Here is a 16829-nt window from a genome sequence, read left to right as displayed (position 1 = left end):
ATGAGAACAAGAAAGAATTTATATTAGCGCTGAGGAAACCATTCATATCCTGTATGGTATTGTACAGCACAAAATTGCCATAACGTATAGTGAAAACTGGAAACAACCACTCTGAATGAGCTATCTCCTACCACTTTTTCTATTTCAAAAAGTGGCACAGTCATCAAAAGCAAGCAACATCCATAAGAAACAGAGTTGCCAACTGCCTTCTTGCTGAGAAGAGAGCCCTTTAACTCATCATTGTGGTTGGTGAGTTTGGACACTTTCAAGCACATTTCTCCCATCATTGCCTATAGAAATGATCCCTGAAAGTATAGTCTTAATTCCCATTTGTTGATGGTTTAGCTAGACCATAAGAATCAGTATTTAAAGTAATGGAGACATTTTTGTACCATTTTTGAAAGTGGGTAATCGTATTGTTACCCAATTTTCACAAACATAACCTGCTCCACAAATTGAATGATTAAAGTATACAAACTATAAATGGTTTGTTGTAAGTCTAGAGACATTTTAAAATATAATTATTTAGCAGATTATAATATTGGCATACATAAAGATGTTAGTCTTAAATATCAAACAGAATACTTAGCAATTAAAATAATGCACTAATATTACTATCGAAAATCTATTGGTAATTTCATCATTTCCCACATTGCATTCAAAAATAAATCAGTGGCTTGCAACTGTAAGCAATTCAGCTGTTACTATTTTGCTAATACCCATTTTAAAACAAATATGCTGCAAACAAAATTGTTTTAAATGCATCAGTCCTCATAAAAATAAATCACTTGTACAAGATTAAAAGTCAAACGCAAATACTCATTCAAAAACATTTTTCTCTTCTAATCAACGTTCAAATTCAGAATCGTAAAGATATGTAGACCCATATTTACTCAAACACACACAACTACAGCACAAAATTGCCATAACGTATAGTGAAAACTGGAAACAACCACTCTGAATGAGCTCTCTCCTACCACTGTTTCTATTTCAAAAAGTGGCACAGTCATCAAAAGCAAGAAACATCCATAAGGAACAGAGTTGCCAACTGCCTTCATGCTGAGAAGAGAACCCTTTAACTCATCATTGTGGTTGGTGAGTTTGGACACTTTCAAGCACATTTCTCCCATCAATGCCTATAGAAATGATCCCTGAAAGTATAGTGTTAATTCCCATTTGTTGATGGTTTAGCTAGACCATAAGAATCAGTATTTAAAGTAATGGAGACATTTTTGTACCATTTTTGAAAGTGGGTAATCGTATTGTTACCCAATTTTCACAAACATAACCTGCTCCACAAATTGAATGATTAAAGTATACAAACTATAAATGGTTTGTTGTAAGTCTAGAGACATTTTAAAATAGAATTATTTAGCAGAGTATAATATTGGCATACATAAAGATGTTGGTCTTAAATATCAAACAGAATACTTAGCAATTAAAATAATGCACTAATATTACTATCGAAAATCTATTGGTAATTTCATCATTTCCCACATTGCATTCAAAAATAAATCAGTGGCTTGCAACTGTAAGCAATTCAGCTGTTACTATTTGCTAATACCCATTTTAAAACAAATATGCTGCAAACAAAATTGTTTTAAATGCATCAGTCCTCATAAAAATAAATCACTTGTACAAGATTAAAAGTCAAACGCAAATACTCATTCAAAAACATTTTTCTCTACTAATCAACGTTCAAATTCAGCAACATAAAGATATGTAGACCCATATTTACTCAAACACACACAACTACAGCACAAAATTGCCATAACGTATAGTGAAAACTGGAAACAACCACTCTGAATGAGCTCTCTCCTACCACTTTTTCTATTTCAAAAAGTAGCACAGTCATCAAAAGCAAGCAACATCCATAAGAAACAGAGTTGCCAACTGCCTTCATGCTGAGAAGAGAGCCCTTTAACTCATCATTGTGGTTGGTGAGTTTGGACACTTTCGAGCACATTTCTCCCATCATTGCCTATAGAAAAGATCCCTGAAAGTATAGTCTTAATTCCCATTTGTTGATGGTTTAGCTAGACCATAAGAATCAGTATTTAAAGTAATGGAGACATTTTTGTACCATTTTTGAAAGTGGGTAATCGTAGTGTTACCCAATTTTCACAAACATAACCTGCTCCACAAATTGAATGATTAAAGTATACAAACTATAAATGGTTTGTTGTAAGTCTAGAGACATTTTAAAATAGAATTATTTAGCAGATTATAATATTGGCATACATAAAGATGTTGGTCTTAAATATCAAACAGAATACTTAGCAATTAAAATAATGCACTAATATTACTATCGAAAATCTATTGGTAATTTCATCATTTCCCACATTGCATTCAAAAATAAATCAGTGGCTTGCAACTGTAAGCAATTCAGCTGTTACTATTTTGCTAATACCCATTTTAAAACAAATATGCTGCAAACAAAATTGTTTTAAATGCATCAGTCCTCATAAAAATAAATCACTTGTACAAGATTAAATGTCAAACGCAAATACTCATTCAAAAACATTTTTCTCTTCTAATCAACGTTCAAATTCAGAATCGTAAAGATATGTAGACCCATATTTACTCAAACACACACAACTACAGCACAAAATTGCCATAACGTATAGTGAAAACTGGAAACAACCACTCTGAATGAGCTCTCTCCTACCACTTTTTCTATTTCAAAAAGTGGCACAGTCATCAAAAGCAAGAAACATCCATAAGAAACAGAGTTGCCAACTGCCCTTATGCTGAGAAGAGAACCCTTTAATTCATCATTGTGGTTGGTGAGTTTGGACACTTTCAAGCACATTTCTCCCATCAATGCCTATAGAAATGATCCCTGAAAGTATAGTCTTAATTCCCATTTGTTGATGGTTTAGCTAGACCATAAGAATCAGTATTTAAAGTAATGGAGACATTTTTGTACCATTTTTGAAAGTGGGTAATCGTATTGTTACCCAATTTTCACAAACATAACCTGCTCCACAAATTGAATGATTAAAGTATACAAACTATAAATGGTTTGTTGTAAGTCTAGAGACATTTTAAAATAGAATTATTTAGCAGAGTATAATATTGGCATACACTAAGATGTTGGTCTTAAATATCAAACAGAATACTTAGCAATTAAAATAATGCACTAATATTACTATCGAAAATCTATTGGTAATTTCATCATTTCCCACATTGCATTCAAAAAAAAATGAGTGGCTTGCAACTGTAAGCAATTCAGCTGTTACTATTTTGCTAATACCCATTTTAAAACAAATATGCTGCAAACAAAATTGTTTTAAATGCATCAGTCCTCATAAAAATAAATCACTTGTACAAGATTAAAAGTCAAACGCAAATACTCATTCAAAAACATTTTTCTCTTCTAATCAACGTTCAAATTCAGAATCGTAAAGATATGTAGACCCATATTTACTCAAACACACACAACTACAGCACAAAATTGCCATAACGTATAGTGAAAACTGGAAACAACCACTCTGAATGAGCTCTCTCCTACCACTTTTTCTATTTCAAAAAGTAGCACAGTCATCAAAAGCAAGCAACATCCATAAGAAACAGAGTTGCCAACTGCCTTCATGCTGAGAAGAGAGCCCTTTAACTCATCATTGTGGTTGGTGAGTTTGGACACTTTCGAACACATTTCTCCCATCATTGCCTATAGAAAAGATCCCTGAAATTATAGTCTTAATTCCCATTTGTTGATGGTTTAGCTAGACCATAAGAATCAGTATTTAAAGTAATGGAGACATTTTTGTACCATTTTTGAAAGTGGGTAATCGTAGTGTTACCCAATTTTCACAAACATAACCTGCTCCACAAATTGAATGATTAAAGTATACAAACTATAAATGGTTTGTTGTAAGTCTAGAGACATTTTAAAATAGAATTATTTAGCAGATTATAATATTGGCATACACTAAGATGTTGGTCTTAAATATCAAACAGAATACTTAGTAATTAAAATAATGCACTAATATTACTATCGAAAATCTATTGGTAATTTTATCATTTCCCAAATTGCATTCAAAAATAAATCAGTGGCTTGCAACTGTAAGCAATTCAGCTGTTACTATTTTGCTAATACCCATTTTAAAACAAATATGCTGCAAACAAAATTGTTTTAAATGCATCAGTCCTCATAAAAATAAATCACTTGTACAAGATTAAAAGTCAAACGCAAATACTCATTCAAAAACATTTTTCTCTTCTAATCAACGTTCAAATTCAGAATCGTAAAGATATGTAGACCCATATTTACTCAAACACACACAACTACAGCACAAAATTGCCATAACGTATAGTGAAAACTGGAAACAACCACTCTGAATGAGCTCTCTCCTACCACTGTTTCTATTTCAAAAAGTGGCACAGTCATCAAAAGCAAGAAACATCCATAAGGAACAGAGTTGCCAACTGCCTTCATGCTGAGAAGAGAACCCTTTAACTCATCATTGTGGTTGGTGAGTTTGGACACTTTCAAGCACATTTCTCCCATCAATGCCTATAGAAATGATCCCTGAAAGTATAGTGTTAATTCCCATTTGTTGATGGTTTAGCTAGACCATAAGAATCAGTATTTAAAGTAATGGAGACATTTTTGTACCATTTTTGAAAGTGGGTAATCGTATTGTTACCCAATTTTCACAAACATAACCTGCTCCACAAATTGAATGATTAAAGTATACAAACTATAAATGGTTTGTTGTAAGTCTAGAGACATTTTAAAATAGAATTATTTAGCAGAGTATAATATTGGCATACATAAAGATGTTGGTCTTAAATATCAAACAGAATACTTAGCAATTAAAATAATGCACTAATATTACTATCGAAAATCTATTGGTAATTTCATCATTTCCCACATTGCATTCAAAAATAAATCAGTGGCTTGCAACTGTAAGCAATTCAGCTGTTACTATTTGCTAATACCCATTTTAAAACAAATATGCTGCAAACAAAATTGTTTTAAATGCATCAGTCCTCATAAAAATAAATCACTTGTACAAGATTAAAAGTCAAACGCAAATACTCATTCAAAAACATTTTTCTCTACTAATCAACGTTCAAATTCAGCAACATAAAGATATGTAGACCCATATTTACTCAAACACACACAACTACAGCACAAAATTGCCATAACGTATAGTGAAAACTGGAAACAACCACTCTGAATGAGCTCTCTCCTACCACTTTTTCTATTTCAAAAAGTAGCACAGTCATCAAAAGCAAGCAACATCCATAAGAAACAGAGTTGCCAACTGCCTTCATGCTGAGAAGAGAGCCCTTTAACTCATCATTGTGGTTGGTGAGTTTGGACACTTTCGAGCACATTTCTCCCATCATTGCCTATAGAAAAGATCCCTGAAAGTATAGTCTTAATTCCCATTTGTTGATGGTTTAGCTAGACCATAAGAATCAGTATTTAAAGTAATGGAGACATTTTTGTACCATTTTTGAAAGTGGGTAATCGTAGTGTTACCCAATTTTCACAAACATAACCTGCTCCACAAATTGAATGATTAAAGTATACAAACTATAAATGGTTTGTTGTAAGTCTAGAGACATTTTAAAATAGAATTATTTAGCAGATTATAATATTGGCATACATAAAGATGTTGGTCTTAAATATCAAACAGAATACTTAGCAATTAAAATAATGCACTAATATTACTATCGAAAATCTATTGGTAATTTCATCATTTCCCACATTGCATTCAAAAATAAATCAGTGGCTTGCAACTGTAAGCAATTCAGCTGTTACTATTTTGCTAATACCCATTTTAAAACAAATATGCTGCAAACAAAATTGTTTTAAATGCATCAGTCCTCATAAAAATAAATCACTTGTACAAGATTAAATGTCAAACGCAAATACTCATTCAAAAACATTTTTCTCTTCTAATCAACGTTCAAATTCAGAATCGTAAAGATATGTAGACCCATATTTACTCAAACACACACAACTACAGCACAAAATTGCCATAACGTATAGTGAAAACTGGAAACAACCACTCTGAATGAGCTCTCTCCTACCACTTTTTCTATTTCAAAAAGTGGCACAGTCATCAAAAGCAAGAAACATCCATAAGAAACAGAGTTGCCAACTGCCTTCATGCTGAGAAGAGAACCCTTTAATTCATCATTGTGGTTGGTGAGTTTGGACACTTTCAAGCACATTTCTCCCATCAATGCCTATAGAAATGATCCCTGAAAGTATAGTCTTAATTCCCATTTGTTGATGGTTTAGCTAGACCATAAGAATCAGTATTTAAAGTAATGGAGACATTTTTGTACCATTTTTGAAAGTGGGTAATCGTATTGTTACCCAATTTTCACAAACATAACCTGCTCCACAAATTGAATGATTAAAGTATACAAACTATAAATGGTTTGTTGTAAGTCTAGAGACATTTTAAAATAGAATTATTTAGCAGAGTATAATATTGGCATACACTAAGATGTTGGTCTTAAATATCAAACAGAATACTTAGCAATTAAAATAATGCACTAATATTACTATCGAAAATCTATTGGTAATTTCATCATTTCCCACATTGCATTAAAAAAAAAATGAGTGGCTTGCAACTGTAAGCAATTCAGCTGTTACTATTTTGCTAATACCCATTTTAAAACAAATATGCTGCAAACAAAATTGTTTTAAATGCATCAGTCCTCATAAAAATAAATCACTTGTACAAGATTAAAAGTCAAACGCAAATACTCATTCAAAAACATTTTTCTCTTCTAATCAACGTTCAAATTCAGAATCGTAAAGATATGTAGACCCATATTTACTCAAACACACACAACTACAGCACAAAATTGCCATAACGTATAGTGAAAACTGGAAACAACCACTCTGAATGAGCTCTCTCCTACCACTTTTTCTATTTCAAAAAGTAGCACAGTCATCAAAAGCAAGCAACATCCATAAGAAACAGAGTTGCCAACTGCCTTCATGCTGAGAAGAGAGCCCTTTAACTCATCATTGTGGTTGGTGAGTTTGGACACTTTCGAACACATTTCTCCCATCATTGCCTATAGAAAAGATCCCTGAAATTATAGTCTTAATTCCCATTTGTTGATGGTTTAGCTAGACCATAAGAATCAGTATTTAAAGTAATGGAGACATTTTTGTACCATTTTTGAAAGTGGGTAATCGTAGTGTTACCCAATTTTCACAAACATAACCTGCTCCACAAATTGAATGATTAAAGTATACAAACTATAAATGGTTTGTTGTAAGTCTAGAGACATTTTAAAATAGAATTATTTAGCAGATTATAATATTGGCATACACTAAGATGTTGGTCTTAAATATCAAACAGAATACTTAGTAATTAAAATAATGCACTAATATTACTATCGAAAATCTATTGGTAATTTTATCATTTCCCAAATTGCATTCAAAAATAAATCAGTGGCTTGCAACTGTAAGCAATTCAGCTGTTACTATTTTGCTAATACCCATTTTAAAACAAATATGCTGCAAACAAAATTGTTTTAAATGCATCAGTCCTCATAAAAATAAATCACTTGTACAAGATTAAAAGTCAAACGCAAATACTCATTCAAAAACATTTTTCTCTTCTAATCAACGTTCAAATTTAGAATCGTAAAGATATGTAGACCCATATTTACTCAAACACACACAACTACAGCACAAAATTGCCATAACGTATAGTGAAAACTGGAAACAACCACTCTGAATGAGCTCTCTCCTACCACTTTTTCTATTTCAAAAAGTGGCACAGTCATCAAAAGCAAGCAACATCCATAAGAAACAGAGTTGCCAACTGCCTTCATGCTGAGAAGAGAGCCCTTTAACTCATCATTGTGGTTGGTGAGTTTGGACACTTTCAAGCACATTTCTCCCATCATTGCCTATAGAAATGATCCCTGACAGTATAGTCTTAATTCCCATTTGTTGATGGTTTAGCTAGACCATAAGAATCAGTATTTAAAGTAATGGAGACATTTTTGTACCATTTTTGAAAGTGGGTAATCGTATTGTTACCCAATTTTCACAAACATAACCTGCTCCAGAAATTGAATGATTAAAGTATACAAACTATAAATGGTTTGTTGTAAGTCTGGAGACATTTTAAAATAGAATTATTTAGCAGATTATAATATTGGCATACATAAAGATGTTGGTCTTAAATATCAAACAGAATACTTAGCAATTAAAATAATGCACTAATATTACTATCGAAAATCTATTGGTAATTTCATCATTTCCCACATTGCATTCAAAAATAAATCTGTGGCTTGCAACTGTAAGCAATTCAGCTGTTACTATTTTGCTAATACCCATTTTAAAACAAATATGCTACAAAAAAAATTGTTTTAAATGCATCAGTCCTCATAAAAATAAATCACTTGTACAAGATTAAAAGTCAAACGCAAATACTCATTCAAAAACATTTTTCTCTACTAATCAACGTTCAAATTCAGAAACGTAAAGATATGTAGACCCATATTTACTCAAACACACACAACTACAGCACAAAATTGCCATAACGTATAATGAAAACTGGAAACAACCACTCTGAATGAGCTCTCTCCTACCACTTTTTCTATTTCAAAAAGTGGCACAGTCATCAAAAGCAAGCAACATCCATAAGAAACAGAGTTGCCAACTGCCTTCATGCTGAGAAGAGAGCCCTTTAACTCATCATTGTGGTTGGTGAGTTTGGACACTTTCAAGCACATTTCTCCCATCATTGCCTATAGAAATGATCCCTGAAAGTATATTTGTTGATGGTTTAGCTAGACCATAAGAATCAGTATTTAAAGTAATGGAGACATTTTTGTACCATTTTTGAAAGTGGGTAATCGTATTGTTACCCAATTTTCACAATCATAACCTGCTCCACAAATTGAATGATTAAAGTATACAAACTATAAATGGTTTGTTGTAAGTCTAGAGACATTTTAAAATAGAATTATTTAGCAGATTATAATATTGGCATACATAAAGATGTTGGTCTTAAATATCAAACAGAATACTTAGCAATTAAAATAATGCACTAATATTACTATCGAAAATCTATTGGTAATTTCATCATTTCCCACATTGCATTCAAAAATAAATCAGTGGCTTGCAACTGTAAGCAATTCAGCTGTTACTATTTTGCTAATACCCATTTTAAAACAAATATGCTGCAAACAAAATTGTTTTAAATGCATCAGTCCTCATAAAAATAAATCACTTGTACAAGATTAAAAGTCAAACGCAAATACTCATTCAAAAACATTTTTCTCTACTAATCAACATTCAAATTCAGAAACATAAAGATATGTAGACCCATATTTACTCAAACACACACAACTACAGCACAAAATTGCCATAACGTATAGTGAAAACTGGAAACAACCACTCTGAATGAGCTCTCTCCTACCACTTTTTCTATTTCAAAAAGTAGCACAGTCATCAAAAGCAAGCAACATCCATAAGAAACAGAGTTGCCAACTGCCTTCATGCTGAGAAGAGAGCCCTTTAACTCATCATTGTGGTTGGTGAGTTTGGACACTTTCGAGCACATTTCTCCCATCATTGCCTATAGAAAAGATCCCTGAAAGTATAGTCTTAATTCCCATTTGTTGATGGTTTAGCTAGACCATAAGAATCAGTATTTAAAGTAATGGAGACATTTTTGTACCATTTTTGAAAGTGGGTAATCGTAGTGTTACCCAATTTTCACAAACATAACCTGCTCCACAAATTGAATGATTAAAGTATACAAACTATAAATGGTTTGTTGTAAGTCTAGAGACATTTTAAAATAGAATTATTTAGCAGATTATAATATTGGCATACACTAAGATGTTGGTCTTAAATATCAAACAGAATACTTAGTAATTAAAATAATGCACTAATATTACTATCGAAAATCTATTGGTAATTTTATAATTTCCCAAATTGCATTCAAAAATAAATCAGTGGCTTGCAACTGTAAGCAATTCAGCTGTTACTATTTTGCTAATACCCATTTTAAAACAAATATGCTGCAAACAAAATTGTTTTAAATGCATCAGTCCTCATAAAAATAAATCACTTGTACAAGATTAAAAGTCAAACGCAAATACTCATTCAAAAACATTTTTCTCTTCTAATCAACGTTCAAATTCAGAATCGTAAAGATATGTAGACCCATATTTACTCAAACACACACAACTACAGCACAAAATTGCCATAACGTATAGTGAAAACTGGAAACAACCACTCTGGATGAGCTCTCTCCTACCACTTTTTCTATTTCAAAAAGTGGCACAGTCATCAAAAGCAAGCAACATCCATAAGAAACAGAGTTGCCAACTGCCTTCATGCTGAGAAGAGAGCTCTTTAACTCATCATTGTGGTTGGTGAGTTTGGACACTTTCAAGCACATATCTCTCATCATTGCCTATAGAAAAGATCCCTGAAAGTATAGTGTTAATTCCCATTTGTTGATGGTTTAGCTAGACCATAAGAATCAGTATTTAAAGTAATGGAGACATTTTTGTACCATTTTTGAAAGTGGGTAATCGTATTGTTACCCAATTTTCACAAACATAACCTGCTCCACAAATTGAATGATTAAAGTATACAAACTATAAATGGTTTGTTGTAAGTCTAGAGACATTTTAAAATAGAATTATTTAGCAGATTATAATATTGGCATACATAAAGATGTTGGTCTTAAATATCAAACAGAATACTTAGCAATTAAAATAATGCACTAATATTACTATCAAAAATCTATTGGTAATTTCATCATTTCCCACATTGCATTCAAAAATAAATCAGTGGCTTGAAACTGTAAGCAATTCAGCTGTTACTATTTTGCTAATACCCATTTTAAAACAAATATGCTGCAAACAAAATTGTTTTAAATGCATCAGTCCTCATAAAAATAAATCACTTGTACAAGATTAAATGTCAAACGCAAATACTCATTCAAAAACATTTTTCTCTTCTAATCAACGTTCAAATTCAGAATCGTAAAGATATGTAGACCCATATTTACTCAAACACACACAACTACAGCACAAAATTGCCATAACGTATAGTGAAAACTGGAAACAACCACTCTGAATGAGCTCTCTCCTACCACTTTTTCTATTTCAAAAAGTGGCACAGTCATCAAAAGCAAGAAACATCCATAAGAAACAGAGTTGCCAACTGCCTTCATGCTGAGAAGAGAACCCTTTAATTCATCATTGTGGTTGGTGAGTTTGGACACTTTCAAGCACATTTCTCCCATCAATGCCTATAGAAATGATCCCTGAAAGTATAGTCTTAATTCCCATTTGTTGATGGTTTAGCTAGACCATAAGAATCAGTATTTAAAGTAATGGAGACATTTTTGTACCATTTTTGAAAGTGGGTAATCGTATTGTTACCCAATTTTCACAAACATAACCTGCTCCACAAATTGAATGATTAAAGTATACAAACTATAAATGGTTTGTTGTAAGTCTAGAGACATTTTAAAATAGAATTATTTAGCAGAGTATAATATTGGCATACACTAAGATGTTGGTCTTAAATATCAAACAGAATACTTAGCAATTAAAATAATGCACTAATATTACTATCGAAAATCTATTGGTAATTTCATCATTTCCCACATTGCATTCAAAAATAAATCAGTGGCTTGCAACTGTAAGCAATTCAGCTGTTACTATTTGCTAATACCCATTTTAAAACAAATATGCTGCAAACAAAATTGTTTTAAATGCATCAGTCCTCATAAAAATAAATCACTTGTACAAGATTAAAAGTCAAACGCAAATACTCATTCAAAAACATTTTTCTCTACTAATCAACGTTCAAATTCAAAAACATAAAGATATGTAGACCCATATTTACTCAAACACACACAACTACAGCACAAAATTGCCATAACGTATAGTGAAAACTGGAAACAACCACTCTGAATGAGCTCTCTCCTACCACTTTTTCTATTTCAAAAAGTGGCACAGTCATCAAAAGCAAGCAACATCCATAAAAAAACAGAGTTGCCAACTGCCTTCATGCTGAGAAGAGAACCCTTTAACTCATCATTGTGGTTGGTGAGTTTGGACACTTTCAAGCACATTTCTCCCATCATTGCCTATAGAAATGATCCCTGAAAGTATAGTCTTAATTCCCATTTGTTGATGGTTTAGCTAGACCTTAAGAATCAGTATTTAAAGTAATGGAGACATTTTTGTACCATTTTTGAAAGTGGGTAATCGTATTGTTACCCAATTTTCACAAACATAACCTGCTCCACAAATTGAATGATTAAAGTATACAAACTATAAATGGTTTGTTGTAAGTCTAGAGACATTTTAAAATAGAATTATTTAGCAGATTATAATATTGGCATACATAAAGATGTTGGTCTTAAATATCAAACAGAATACTTAGCAATTAAAATAATGCACTAATATTACTATCGAAAATCTATTGGTAATTTCATCATTTCCCACATTGCATTAAAAAAAAATGAGTGGCTTGCAACTGTAAGCAATTCAGCTGTTACTATTTTGCTAATACCCATTTTAAAACAAATATGCTGCAAACAAAATTGTTTTAAATGCATCAGTCCTCATAAAAATAAATCACTTGTACAAGATTAAAAGTCAAACGCAAATACTCATTCAAAAACATTTTTCTCTTCTAATCAACGTTCAAATTCAGAATCGTAAAGATATGTAGACCCATATTTACTCAAACACACACAACTACAGCACAAAATTGCCATAACGTATAGTGAAAACTGGAAACAACCACTCTGAATGAGCTCTCTCCTACCACTTTTTCTATTTCAAAAAGTAGCACAGTCATCAAAAGCAAGCAACATCCATAAGAAACAGAGTTGCCAACTGCCTTCATGCTGAGAAGAGAGCCCTTTAACTCATCATTGTGGTTGGTGAGTTTGGACACTTTCGAACATATTTCTCCCATCATTGCCTATAGAAAAGATCCCTGAAAGTATAGTCTTAATTCCCATTTGTTGATGGTTTAGCTAGACCATAAGAATCAGTATTTAAAGTAATGGAGACATTTTTGTACCATTTTTGAAAGTGGGTAATCGTAGTGTTACCCAATTTTCACAAACATAACCTGCTCCACAAATTGAATGATTAAAGTATACAAACTATAAATGGTTTGTTGTAAGTCTAGAGACATTTTAAAATAGAATTATTTAGCAGATTATAATATTGGCATACACTAAGATGTTGGTCTTAAATATCAAACAGAATACTTAGTAATTAAAATAATGCACTAATATTACTATCGAAAATCTATTGGTAATTTTATCATTTCCCAAATTGCATTCAAAAATAAATCAGTGGCTTGCAACTGTAAGCAATTCAGCTGTTACTATTTTGCTAATACCCATTTTAAAACAAATATGCTGCAAACAAAATTGTTTTAAATGCATCAGTCCTCATAAAAATAAATCACTTGTACAAGATTAAAAGTCAAACGCAAATACTCATTCAAAAACATTTTTCTCTTCTAATCAACGTTCAAATTCAGAATCGTAAAGATATGTAGACCCATATTTACTCAAACACACACAACTACAGCACAAAATTGCCATAACGTATAGTGAAAACTGGAAACAACCACTCTGAATGAGCTCTCTCCTACCACTTTTTCTATTTCAAAAAGTGGCACAGTCATCAAAAGCAAGCAACATCCATAAGAAACAGAGTTGCCAACTGCCTTCATGCTGAGAAGAGAGCCCTTTAACTCATCATTGTGTTTGGTGAGTTTGGACACTTTCAAGCACATTTCTCCCATCATTGCCTATAGAAATGATCCCTGACAGTATAGTCTTAATTCCCATATGTTGATGGTTTAGCTAGACCATAAGAATCAGTATTTAAAGTAATGGAGACATTTTTGTACCATTTTTGAAAGTGGGTAATCGTATTGTTACCCAATTTTCACAAACATAACCTGCTCCAGAAATTGAATGATTAAAGTATACAAACTATAAATGGTTTGTTGTAAGTCTGGAGACATTTTAAAATAGAATTATTTAGCAGATTATAATATTGGCATACATAAAGATGTTGGTCTTAAATATCAAACAGAATACTTAGCAATTAAAATAATGCACTAATATTACTATCGAAAATCTATTGGTAATTTCATCATTTCCCACATTGCATTCAAAAATAAATCTGTGGCTTGCAACTGTAAGCAATTCAGCTGTTACTATTTTGCTAATACCCATTTTAAAACAAATATGCTACAAAAAAAAATTGTTTTAAACGCATCAGTCCTCATAAAAATAAATCACTTGTACAAGATTAAAAGTCAAACGCAAATACTCATTCAAAAACATTTTTCTCTACTAATCAACGTTCAAATTCAGAAACGTAAAGATATGTAGACCCATATTTACTCAAACACACACAACTACAGCACAAAATTGCCATAACGTATAATGAAAACTGGAAACAACCACTCTGAATGAGCTCTCTCCTACCACTTTTTCTATTTCAAAAAGTGGCACAGTCATCAAAAGCAAGCAACATCCATAAGAAACAGAGTTGCCAACTGCCTTCATGCTGAGAAGAGAGCCCTTTAACTCATCATTGTGGTTGGTGAGTTTGGACACTTTCAAGCACATTTCTCCCATCATTGCCTATAGAAATGATCCCTGAAAGTATATTTGTTGATGGTTTAGCTAGACCATAAGAATCAGTATTTAAAGTAATGGAGACATTTTTGTACCATTTTTGAAAGTGGGTAATCGTATTGTTACCCAATTTTCACAATCATAACCTGCTCCACAAATTGAATGATTAAAGTATACAAACTATAAATGGTTTGTTGTAAGTCTAGAGACATTTTAAAATAGAATTATTTAGCAGATTATAATATTGGCATACATAAAGATGTTGGTCTTAAATATCAAACAGAATACTTAGCAATTAAAATAATGCACTAATATTACTATCGAAAATCTATTGGTAATTTCATCATTTCCCACATTGCATTCAAAAATAAATCAGTGGCTTGCAACTGTAAGCAATTCAGCTGTTACTATTTTGCTAATACCCATTTTAAAACAAATATGCTGCAAACAAAATTGTTTTAAATGCATCAGTCCTCATAAAAATAAATCACTTGTACAAGATTAAAAGTCAAACGCAAATACTCATTCAAAAACATTTTTCTCTACTAATCAACATTCAAATTCAGAAACATAAAGATATGTAGACCCATATTTACTCAAACACACACAACTACAGCACAAAATTGCCATAACGTATAGTGAAAACTGGAAACAACCACTCTGAATGAGCTCTCTCCTACCACTTTTTCTATTTCAAAAAGTAGCACAGTCATCAAAAGCAAGCAACATCCATAAGAAACAGAGTTGCCAACTGCCTTCATGCTGAGAAGAGAGCCCTTTAACTCATCATTGTGGTTGGTGAGTTTGGACACTTTCGAGCACATTTCTCCCATCATTGCCTATAGAAAAGATCCCTGAAAGTATAGTCTTAATTCCCATTTGTTGATGGTTTAGCTAGACCATAAGAATCAGTATTTAAAGTAATGGAGACATTTTTGTACCATTTTTGAAAGTGGGTAATCGTAGTGTTACCCAATTTTCACAAACATAACCTGCTCCACAAATTGAATGATTAAAGTATACAAACTATAAATGGTTTGTTGTAAGTCTAGAGACATTTTAAAATAGAATTATTTAGCAGATTATAATATTGGCATACACTAAGATGTTGGTCTTAAATATCAAACAGAATACTTAGTAATTAAAATAATGCACTAATATTACTATCGAAAATCTATTGGTAATTTTATAATTTCCCAAATTGCATTCAAAAATAAATCAGTGGCTTGCAACTGTAAGCAATTCAGCTGTTACTATTTTGCTAATACCCATTTTAAAACAAATATGCTGCAAACAAAATTGTTTTAAATGCATCAGTCCTCATAAAAATAAATCACTTGTACAAGATTAAAAGTCAAACGCAAATACTCATTCAAAAACATTTTTCTCTTCTAATCAACGTTCAAATTCAGAATCGTAAAGATATGTAGACCCATATTTACTCAAACACACACAACTACAGCACAAAATTGCCATAACGTATAGTGAAAACTGGAAACAACCACTCTGGATGAGCTCTCTCCTACCACTTTTTCTATTTCAAAAAGTGGCACAGTCATCAAAAGCAAGCAACATCCATAAGAAACAGAGTTGCCAACTGCCTTCATGCTGAGAAGAGAGCTCTTTAACTCATCATTGTGGTTGGTGAGTTTGGACACTTTCAAGCACATATCTCTCATCATTGCCTATAGAAAAGATCCCTGAAAGTATAGTGTTAATTCCCATTTGTTGATGGTTTAGCTAGACCATAAGAATCAGTATTTAAAGTAATGGAGACATTTTTGTACCATTTTTGAAAGTGGGTAATCGTATTGTTACCCAATTTTCACAAACATAACCTGCTCCACAAATTGAATGATTAAAGTATACAAACTATAAATGGTTTGTTGTAAGTCTAGAGACATTTTAAAATAGAATTATTTAGCAGATTATAATATTGGCATACATAAAGATGTTGGTCTTAAATATCAAACAGAATACTTAGCAATTAAAATAATGCACTAATATTACTATCAAAAATCTATTGGTAATTTCATCATTTCCCACATTGCATTCAAAAATAAATCAGTGGCTTGAAACTGTAAGCAATTCAGCTGTTACTATTTTGCTAATACCCATTTTAAAACAAATATGCTGCAAACAAAATTGTTTTAAATGCATCAGTCCTCATAAAAATAA

The 16829-nt window shown here is 32.0% G+C and overlaps 20 non-coding genes across 20 annotated transcripts; all 20 read right to left on the bottom strand.

Moving 5' to 3' along the window:
* Nucleotides 1-105: 105 nt before the first annotated feature.
* LOC146061269 (small nucleolar RNA U3) lies at nt 106-321 on the bottom strand. The gene has a single exon (XR_014470795.1). It is a non-coding gene; the product is annotated as a small nucleolar RNA U3 (small nucleolar RNA).
* Nucleotides 322-951: 630 nt separating this feature from the next.
* LOC146061400 (small nucleolar RNA U3) lies at nt 952-1167 on the bottom strand. Its single transcript, XR_014470909.1, has one exon. It is a non-coding gene; the product is annotated as a small nucleolar RNA U3 (small nucleolar RNA).
* A 629-nt stretch (nt 1168-1796) lies between these two features.
* Nucleotides 1797-2012, bottom strand: LOC146061237 (small nucleolar RNA U3). The gene has a single exon (XR_014470766.1). It is a non-coding gene; the product is annotated as a small nucleolar RNA U3 (small nucleolar RNA).
* Nucleotides 2013-2642: 630 nt separating this feature from the next.
* LOC146061385 (small nucleolar RNA U3) lies at nt 2643-2858 on the bottom strand. Its single transcript, XR_014470897.1, has one exon. It is a non-coding gene; the product is annotated as a small nucleolar RNA U3 (small nucleolar RNA).
* Nucleotides 2859-3488: 630 nt separating this feature from the next.
* Nucleotides 3489-3704, bottom strand: LOC146061370 (small nucleolar RNA U3). The gene has a single exon (XR_014470884.1). It is a non-coding gene; the product is annotated as a small nucleolar RNA U3 (small nucleolar RNA).
* Nucleotides 3705-4334: 630 nt separating this feature from the next.
* On the bottom strand, nt 4335-4550 carry LOC146061399 (small nucleolar RNA U3). The gene has a single exon (XR_014470908.1). It is a non-coding gene; the product is annotated as a small nucleolar RNA U3 (small nucleolar RNA).
* A 629-nt stretch (nt 4551-5179) lies between these two features.
* LOC146061236 (small nucleolar RNA U3) lies at nt 5180-5395 on the bottom strand. The gene has a single exon (XR_014470765.1). It is a non-coding gene; the product is annotated as a small nucleolar RNA U3 (small nucleolar RNA).
* A 630-nt stretch (nt 5396-6025) lies between these two features.
* On the bottom strand, nt 6026-6241 carry LOC146061315 (small nucleolar RNA U3). Its single transcript, XR_014470836.1, has one exon. It is a non-coding gene; the product is annotated as a small nucleolar RNA U3 (small nucleolar RNA).
* A 630-nt stretch (nt 6242-6871) lies between these two features.
* LOC146061369 (small nucleolar RNA U3) lies at nt 6872-7087 on the bottom strand. The gene has a single exon (XR_014470883.1). It is a non-coding gene; the product is annotated as a small nucleolar RNA U3 (small nucleolar RNA).
* Nucleotides 7088-7717: 630 nt separating this feature from the next.
* Nucleotides 7718-7933, bottom strand: LOC146061216 (small nucleolar RNA U3). The gene has a single exon (XR_014470748.1). It is a non-coding gene; the product is annotated as a small nucleolar RNA U3 (small nucleolar RNA).
* A 630-nt stretch (nt 7934-8563) lies between these two features.
* LOC146061092 (small nucleolar RNA U3) lies at nt 8564-8779 on the bottom strand. Its single transcript, XR_014470642.1, has one exon. It is a non-coding gene; the product is annotated as a small nucleolar RNA U3 (small nucleolar RNA).
* A 617-nt stretch (nt 8780-9396) lies between these two features.
* On the bottom strand, nt 9397-9612 carry LOC146061234 (small nucleolar RNA U3). Its single transcript, XR_014470764.1, has one exon. It is a non-coding gene; the product is annotated as a small nucleolar RNA U3 (small nucleolar RNA).
* Nucleotides 9613-10242: 630 nt separating this feature from the next.
* On the bottom strand, nt 10243-10458 carry LOC146061343 (small nucleolar RNA U3). Its single transcript, XR_014470860.1, has one exon. It is a non-coding gene; the product is annotated as a small nucleolar RNA U3 (small nucleolar RNA).
* A 630-nt stretch (nt 10459-11088) lies between these two features.
* Nucleotides 11089-11304, bottom strand: LOC146061314 (small nucleolar RNA U3). The gene has a single exon (XR_014470835.1). It is a non-coding gene; the product is annotated as a small nucleolar RNA U3 (small nucleolar RNA).
* Nucleotides 11305-11933: 629 nt separating this feature from the next.
* LOC146060962 (small nucleolar RNA U3) lies at nt 11934-12150 on the bottom strand. Its single transcript, XR_014470529.1, has one exon. It is a non-coding gene; the product is annotated as a small nucleolar RNA U3 (small nucleolar RNA).
* Nucleotides 12151-12779: 629 nt separating this feature from the next.
* Nucleotides 12780-12995, bottom strand: LOC146061247 (small nucleolar RNA U3). Its single transcript, XR_014470775.1, has one exon. It is a non-coding gene; the product is annotated as a small nucleolar RNA U3 (small nucleolar RNA).
* Nucleotides 12996-13625: 630 nt separating this feature from the next.
* LOC146061361 (small nucleolar RNA U3) lies at nt 13626-13841 on the bottom strand. Its single transcript, XR_014470876.1, has one exon. It is a non-coding gene; the product is annotated as a small nucleolar RNA U3 (small nucleolar RNA).
* A 631-nt stretch (nt 13842-14472) lies between these two features.
* On the bottom strand, nt 14473-14688 carry LOC146061091 (small nucleolar RNA U3). The gene has a single exon (XR_014470641.1). It is a non-coding gene; the product is annotated as a small nucleolar RNA U3 (small nucleolar RNA).
* Nucleotides 14689-15305: 617 nt separating this feature from the next.
* On the bottom strand, nt 15306-15521 carry LOC146061233 (small nucleolar RNA U3). Its single transcript, XR_014470763.1, has one exon. It is a non-coding gene; the product is annotated as a small nucleolar RNA U3 (small nucleolar RNA).
* A 630-nt stretch (nt 15522-16151) lies between these two features.
* On the bottom strand, nt 16152-16367 carry LOC146061342 (small nucleolar RNA U3). The gene has a single exon (XR_014470859.1). It is a non-coding gene; the product is annotated as a small nucleolar RNA U3 (small nucleolar RNA).
* Nucleotides 16368-16829: the final 462 nt, after the last annotated feature.

The sequence above is a fragment of the Crinia signifera genome, chromosome 2, assembly GCF_055691185.1.
Source record: "Crinia signifera chromosome 2, ASM5569118v1, whole genome shotgun sequence".
Lineage (NCBI taxonomy): Eukaryota > Metazoa > Chordata > Amphibia > Anura > Myobatrachidae > Crinia > Crinia signifera.
Note: the sequence above shows the minus strand (reverse complement) of the source record. Positions and strands in the feature narration are given on the sequence as shown.